General features: G+C 40.5%; 1 protein-coding gene across 2 annotated transcripts in view; it reads left to right on the forward strand.

The window, feature by feature from the left end:
- Positions 1–2,686, forward strand: part of glg1a (golgi glycoprotein 1a) — a 35,739-nt gene extending 33,053 nt beyond the window's left edge. For both annotated transcript variants that reach the window (XM_035641615.2, XM_035641616.2), the window contains one exon: positions 1–2,686. This exon is cut by the window's left edge and continues 868 nt beyond it. The gene's annotated coding sequence lies outside the window, so the exon portion shown is untranslated.
- Positions 2,687–6,393: the final 3,707 nt, after the last annotated feature.

Raw genomic sequence — 6,393 nt, forward strand, 5'->3', positions numbered from 1 at the left:
GTGTGTGTGTGATGCAAATAGTCTTTGTACCACCTAGTTTGTCCTCCTGCTTAAATGTTATTTTGGGTTGTTTGGCTCTGGATATATGTTTTTTAATTTTTTTTTGCTGATGTGTGTTAGTTAGATTTTATCGCCATGGGACTGCTAGGCAGGCGGTGCCAACCAGCCAACCCTCTACCGACCCACACAGATGAAAAAAGGTGGGGAGCTGGCTTGCTCAAAGCTCCTCCTACAACCGGAATGACTTGTGGTCACGTTTTTTTATTTTTATTTGAAACAGCAGAACTGGCAACCTCGGCTCTCGTTTAATGCAGTCAGATGTTTTTTTAGTTTTTTTCCACAGCCTAGCCTGTGCCATAAGCCCACCACATCCACCTGCTGCTCCCAGTTAAGCCAATTTCACAGTTCCAGCAGCTGGTGGGGACGTATGATTGGAACCACGCTCGCTGTGATGGAGCTCCATCATGCCACAGGATCAATAGTGATCCCAGTCTGAACCTGAACTGGGTGGAGCAGACGTAGTGGGAAAACTGTCTCGTCTATCGCTCCAATTTTTTCCCCATACATGAACTTGGATGTTGATGTCACACTGGTTGGTACCCAAAAAGCTGAGAGCAATGCAGGAAAAAAATAAAAACAAACAAATCAAAAAAAATATTCAACATTATTATAGAGATGTGAACATTTTGTGTAAAGATGATACTGGAATCATTGCACATTTTTTGTTCTTTTTTTATATCTAAATATATATATATTGTTTTGTCATAGCCTTATTTATTTGTTTACTAATGGACAAAGTTTTTTTTCTTTAATGATTTGAATGTTCTCTGGTTGCCTTTTCTCCAGCAAGAGAGCGTCCCTTCTTCCTATAGGGGCCAGGGGAGGGTGGGGATGCAGAAGGCTGGATTTTTTTTTTTCCACAGTGGGCAGCGAACGCCTCTGTGGTCGGCAAAATAGTTGTCACACAGTGTCCACAACACTCAGTGACTCTGCTGATGAGTGAGGCTCCACAATGATCCAAGACTGAAGAGCAGGGCTTGGGCGATGGTCACGGAAATCAGGTCGCTTGTGAGTCGGTATATGGGTGTCTTTAATGTGATGATACTTTGGGGATGACCACTGCTGCTTTCGCACACTAACAAAACTGATCAGGACCAAACAGGAAGTTAATTTCCTCTAGTGCCAACTGTTGGTTAGGTTCAGTTCGCAGTTTGATTTAACTGTAACAGACACACTGTTTGGTTCGGTTCGACTCATGTGAAAGACGTTGATTTAACTCTGTGCAAAACTAAACGATCGGGCTGATTCCACCTAAAGAATATGCAAACTCTCAAGTTTGTGGTGTTAAAGCAAAGCAGACCTACAACTGGACAGTGTGATATTAATCATAGACTGTAAATAAAGATGGACGACGCTTATGCACTTCCCCCCACTGTAGAAAAAAGAAGCCAAAATATCTCAGATACGGTTGCCACCATCTCACTCTTTTTAGTTTTTTTTGGAGCCAGGGTCTGTGCAGTAGTGATCGTGGTCCCACTGATACATGTGCTTAATCGATTGTGAGTCGCCTCAGCTTTGTATCCTGAGGTTTCATCTCATTTTTACAGCATCAAATAACTAATTAAAAACAAACTTATGGAAAGATTTACACTGGTACTAACATCAGCGTGATAAGAACGACCAAAAACAACAATCTTTTTTTAGTTTATACCTACAGTATACTGTAGCCAGCCACCAGGGGGCTTCACTTTTGGGAGCTGTAATGTTGACCATCTTTTTTTATACAGTGTATGTGTTAAATGCTTGAATTTAGCACTAAGGCTGAATTGTTAAATTCATGGGCTGTCTGAGTGTGATCACCTGATCTGTACTTGCTTGGAAACCTGCAGGTTAATGCTGGAGGAAGAAGCCGGTCAAGGTTTTGTATTTTTTGTCGTGCATCAGAGTCACTGTTGTCCAGCTATTTGGTCTTGTGTTAAAGGAAAAGTCTTGGGGTGACTGTAAAACCACCAGAGGAGAATCTGTCCTCTCCAGCTCGAGCCTGTCATGTGTACTGATGTTCTATACTGCGTGACATACTGTAAACTACGTACCGTGCAGTTTGCTTGTACTGTTCATTTTTTTTGTAATCGTTGCAGCTTGGTGTGGTGAGCGCTGCCCTCCCTGCCTGAAATGAGACATTCGGATTTGTTCAACTGCCTTTGCTCTTCTTTTCTTTTTCTTTTTGTCTTCTATTTTAAATCCCCATCTGACATCAGTTTTATCAAAGCGTGCCTACTTACCGTCCCACTGAGGGATCCCGCCGTTCAGAACATCCCAGAAACCCCTGCGGCACCCAGCAGAGGCGCATGTGGGCTTGTGAGTGTGTGTGTTTGTGTGATGGATGATGTGTGTTTGTGTGTGTTGTCCACAGATTACGGACTGTGAGTGTCGACAGGATGCTGCGCGATCTCCAGTCGGTTCCTCGCAGTTCTCGTACCAAGCGATGATGACGAGAAAGTTTGATTTTAAGTTTGTGATGATAAAGATCTTTTTGTAAACTATGTTGTGTCTGAATCCATGGAGCTCCTCACTCATCATCTGATTTGTTTTTTCCCTGTACAATTTTTTTGTTCTGTACAGATGAAAATTGGAAAGTTTGTTAATAATAATAATAATAATAATAATAAAATCTGCAAGGTTTCTATTCCGCTGTCAGGTCGGTTTATTTCTGACTAAGTCTTTTAAAAGCTCTTTTTCTATTGTCAACAAATCCATTGAAAAGATCTAAACCAACATTGACTATCAACTAACCAGTCTCATTCCTCTGAGCTAACACCAAATATTAAGAACTTGATACTCAGCTAGCGCATTTACTTTTGCTGAGAATTAGAAGACTGTAGAGTATTGCCAGTGCTGTCCTTTAAATGAAAAACATGGTTAACATTCATGGTTAGCGCTTTTTATTTATAATTTGTTGCTTTAATGCGCATGTTGATTTGATTCAGATGTGCTGATAATATACAATATGATTATTTAAACAACTTACCTTTCATAGACAGACAGTCCATTGACTCCATTCTGCTGCTACTCTAATGTGCTGCTGCTCACTTGCGGGAACTATTTAGATGATCCATCTTAGCATTAATTAATATTAACCAAACTTATCAGAAAGATAATTGTGATAACAACTCCTTAAAATTACAAAAAAAAACAAACAACCTTTGGGGAAATACAAAAATGTTTGCATTGCAAGAACATAGTCATACAAACACTTTCTGTCCATGGACCTGAATGGTTCTCTCTATGGCTGACATGGATGGGCCCATATAGGAGTGGGTGTGTGGTGATTTAAAAGCTGTAGCCATTTCAAGAAATGGCTACAGAAATTTAAATCAGCCATTATACTCAAGGCTTTGCTTTGTTGGAATCCACCAGCCGCTCTATCACGAAGGAGGCAGGGTTTACAATCTACACTGCAGCCAGCCACCAGGGGCTGATCCAGATGTTTTGCTTTCACTGTTGGGGAGTTTTCCATTGTTATATACTGTCAATTGGTGAAAACAATACCCCTCCTATTGTCATGGCAGGACATAAACCAGAATTATCCATCATCAATGTCCGCCACTACATTTAAAGAGTATTACACTGATTGACTTTGCACCTCTCACAATGGACAGTTGAATTATCAAAGCAATGCAGCAGAATAAGAGGTATTCTTATTCCTGTCAAAAGCGGATACCTACATTACCGACAATACAACTCTACAACTGACAGTTCTTTCAGCGGTTGGGGGGTGGGGGGGTGGGGGGGGGTTATAATCTCACTTATTTGTAACTTCCCACCCTCAGGCGCCAAAGTAGATGATGTGGAAAATCAGTTCAAGTTCATCTGAACTGCCTGGGGACTGTGTTTTTGCGATATGCTGTTGTGCAGGTGTAGCCTGGGACCCAGACGAATTCTGGGAGCTCATTTCATTTGCTCTGCCAGACTTGTGGAGGTGATTTCCCTCCTGCAGAAATCTTGCTGGTCCAATCACAACTGATTATCTGATAATGGGCAGGGTTTATACCACAGAGAAGCGATTTTTGTAAACAACCAAGATGGCTGCCGCTGACGAACGATCATTTGACTAAAAGTACCTGATATTTTCAAATGTCTCCCACAAAAATGACAACACTGGTTCACAGACATTGTGGAATCATCATCACAGGCACACCTGTATTTCTTTTGTGTTTCAAAAGGAACTAAGCATTGACATTTCCAAAAGACAAATCCCCCAAAGCAAGACAGTGTTCAGTTTGATTGTCTTTATTTTACCCTGAAAACTTGTCAGCAGCAGTTAAACAACATGCAGACAATAAGTGTAATACTGTTGTAGGTTTATTTTCATTTACAATTAGAGTATAGAAACTCAGACATGCACATGCATAGACAATATTTGCTCTGAATAAATTAAAGGATATGTCTCTGGTGGTACATCCTGGAGCCTGGTAAGTATGAATTACATTCAGTGCTCTTCACATTCCAGCCCACAATTGTTTTTAATGTTTATTCTTAAATGTAGCCTTCTTACATTTAGTGGTTTTGGTTTATTACAGTGTGGTACGAAAATATTCTCGTAATTGCACTCGACATTTGACATTGGGGGAATCATCACAACCAGTGCCGTGTTGGCCTTTTATTTTATTTTACATAACACCACCACATTCAGTGTGGTCCAACAAGTACTTTAATTAACACATAATGACAAATGTAAAATGAGACAATACTTCACATTGAAAAATAAATGTTCTGTTAAAGCTGATTTCATTTTAGATCAAGCTTTTTTCTATGTATGACAGCCCAGGGTGATGCCTTTACTCTTCAGGTTTGTGTTCTAACCAAAACAAACGTGTTCCAAAACAAAGATATAAAATAGAATAGCAGGGAGGCTAATTTAGTTGTTTTTAGACATTTAAATGTGAAGAGGTTACATGTTACATCTATTAACAAATGTTTGTTAATCTCATCAGCATTGATATGGTCTTTCTCAGGTCAAGGTGACACCAACCAACTGTCATGATTCCATATGTGGCTGGTGTGGAGGTTGAGAGTGAAATGCATTTTATACTCTGACGTCCATCACGTCTTGAGCCTCATGTAACACTTTTCCACAAAATATTTGCGTGTCCGTCTTAATGCAGCCATACATGTGTGTATTAGAATGTGTCTGCAGACATGCAGTGTAAACATATATGTCTGTATTTCTGGTCTCTGCAGGCTCCAGGCTGCCTCACAGGTCCATGTTAAATTCTCCAGGCCCACAGGCCGAAACATATCGACCTCGAAACTTCTGTTGAACACAACGGTGTGAATGTCTCAAAACATCCCAAAATACCTTCCAGAAGTATTTACAGCCTCCGACACAACAAAGAACAGACATTAAACATGCAGGTGACACAATGTGGGGGGTAAACATGTTTATTCTATGTTGAACAGAGTCATTTTTGCAACATAATGAGAACATGGCAAAGTACAGCAACAGAGTTTCAGCACAAACCACCCACCCCCGCCAAGTTACCCAAACACAGAAATATACATACCAGTTTGTGCTGCTCATGCATGTTCACATTCAAATCACAGAGCTGAGAGTTTATCATCTAAAAGGTAAACGTTCCGACACAGTTCCAACTCAGTCAAATCACACACAGACTTGACACAGACGACGTGACTCCTTAAAAAACTGCAGAACTCACCTGAGAATCAAGGTTTCTTTTGTATCAGAATAATTCAGTGACAGTTGTCTGTACATCGATGGAGACACCGCCAACAGGATCTGCTAAAGACTAGTTCAGCGAAATTCTAATGGTGCCGCCCATTGGCAAAAACATGACCAAATATAGGCAATCAAGTGGGACAGTTGATTTAATTCTGCCGGAGGGGTGACCGTGCGTGCAAGACACTGGCTGAAGTGTTGTTGTTGAACCAACCACATAACCTCAGGAGGTTATGTGGTTGGTTCTGTCTGTCTGTCTGTTTGTTAGATTTTTTTTTTTTTAAGTTTTGGGTGAAACAGCATGTGCTCTCTGGGTGCTCTTGTTTTTTGTTTTGTTATTTGCTCATGTTTAACAAATGAAATATGGATGATAACCTTCGCGATACAAAGGTGAAGACAATGCAAGAGCTAAACTGGGGTAATCCCACACGCTGGTTTAACTTTAAAAGGATTACTCCACCAGGAATAAATACCTTTCTTGAGGGGGTGGGGTCTCTTGAACATATTCATAGTCATCTTAGATTCCTTTCTATGCACCAAAGAAAAGGTGCAGCTGAAGAGTTTCACTTCTAAAGAGAATACGTTGTGTGGACATTTCAGGCTGGGTTGATAAATGGTTAATGCTAGTCACTTAAAAAAAAAGAGAACAGAGTTCA

This window comes from Scophthalmus maximus, chromosome 7, assembly GCF_022379125.1.
Source record: "Scophthalmus maximus strain ysfricsl-2021 chromosome 7, ASM2237912v1, whole genome shotgun sequence".
In the NCBI taxonomy this organism is placed as follows: Eukaryota; Metazoa; Chordata; class Actinopteri; order Pleuronectiformes; family Scophthalmidae; genus Scophthalmus; species Scophthalmus maximus.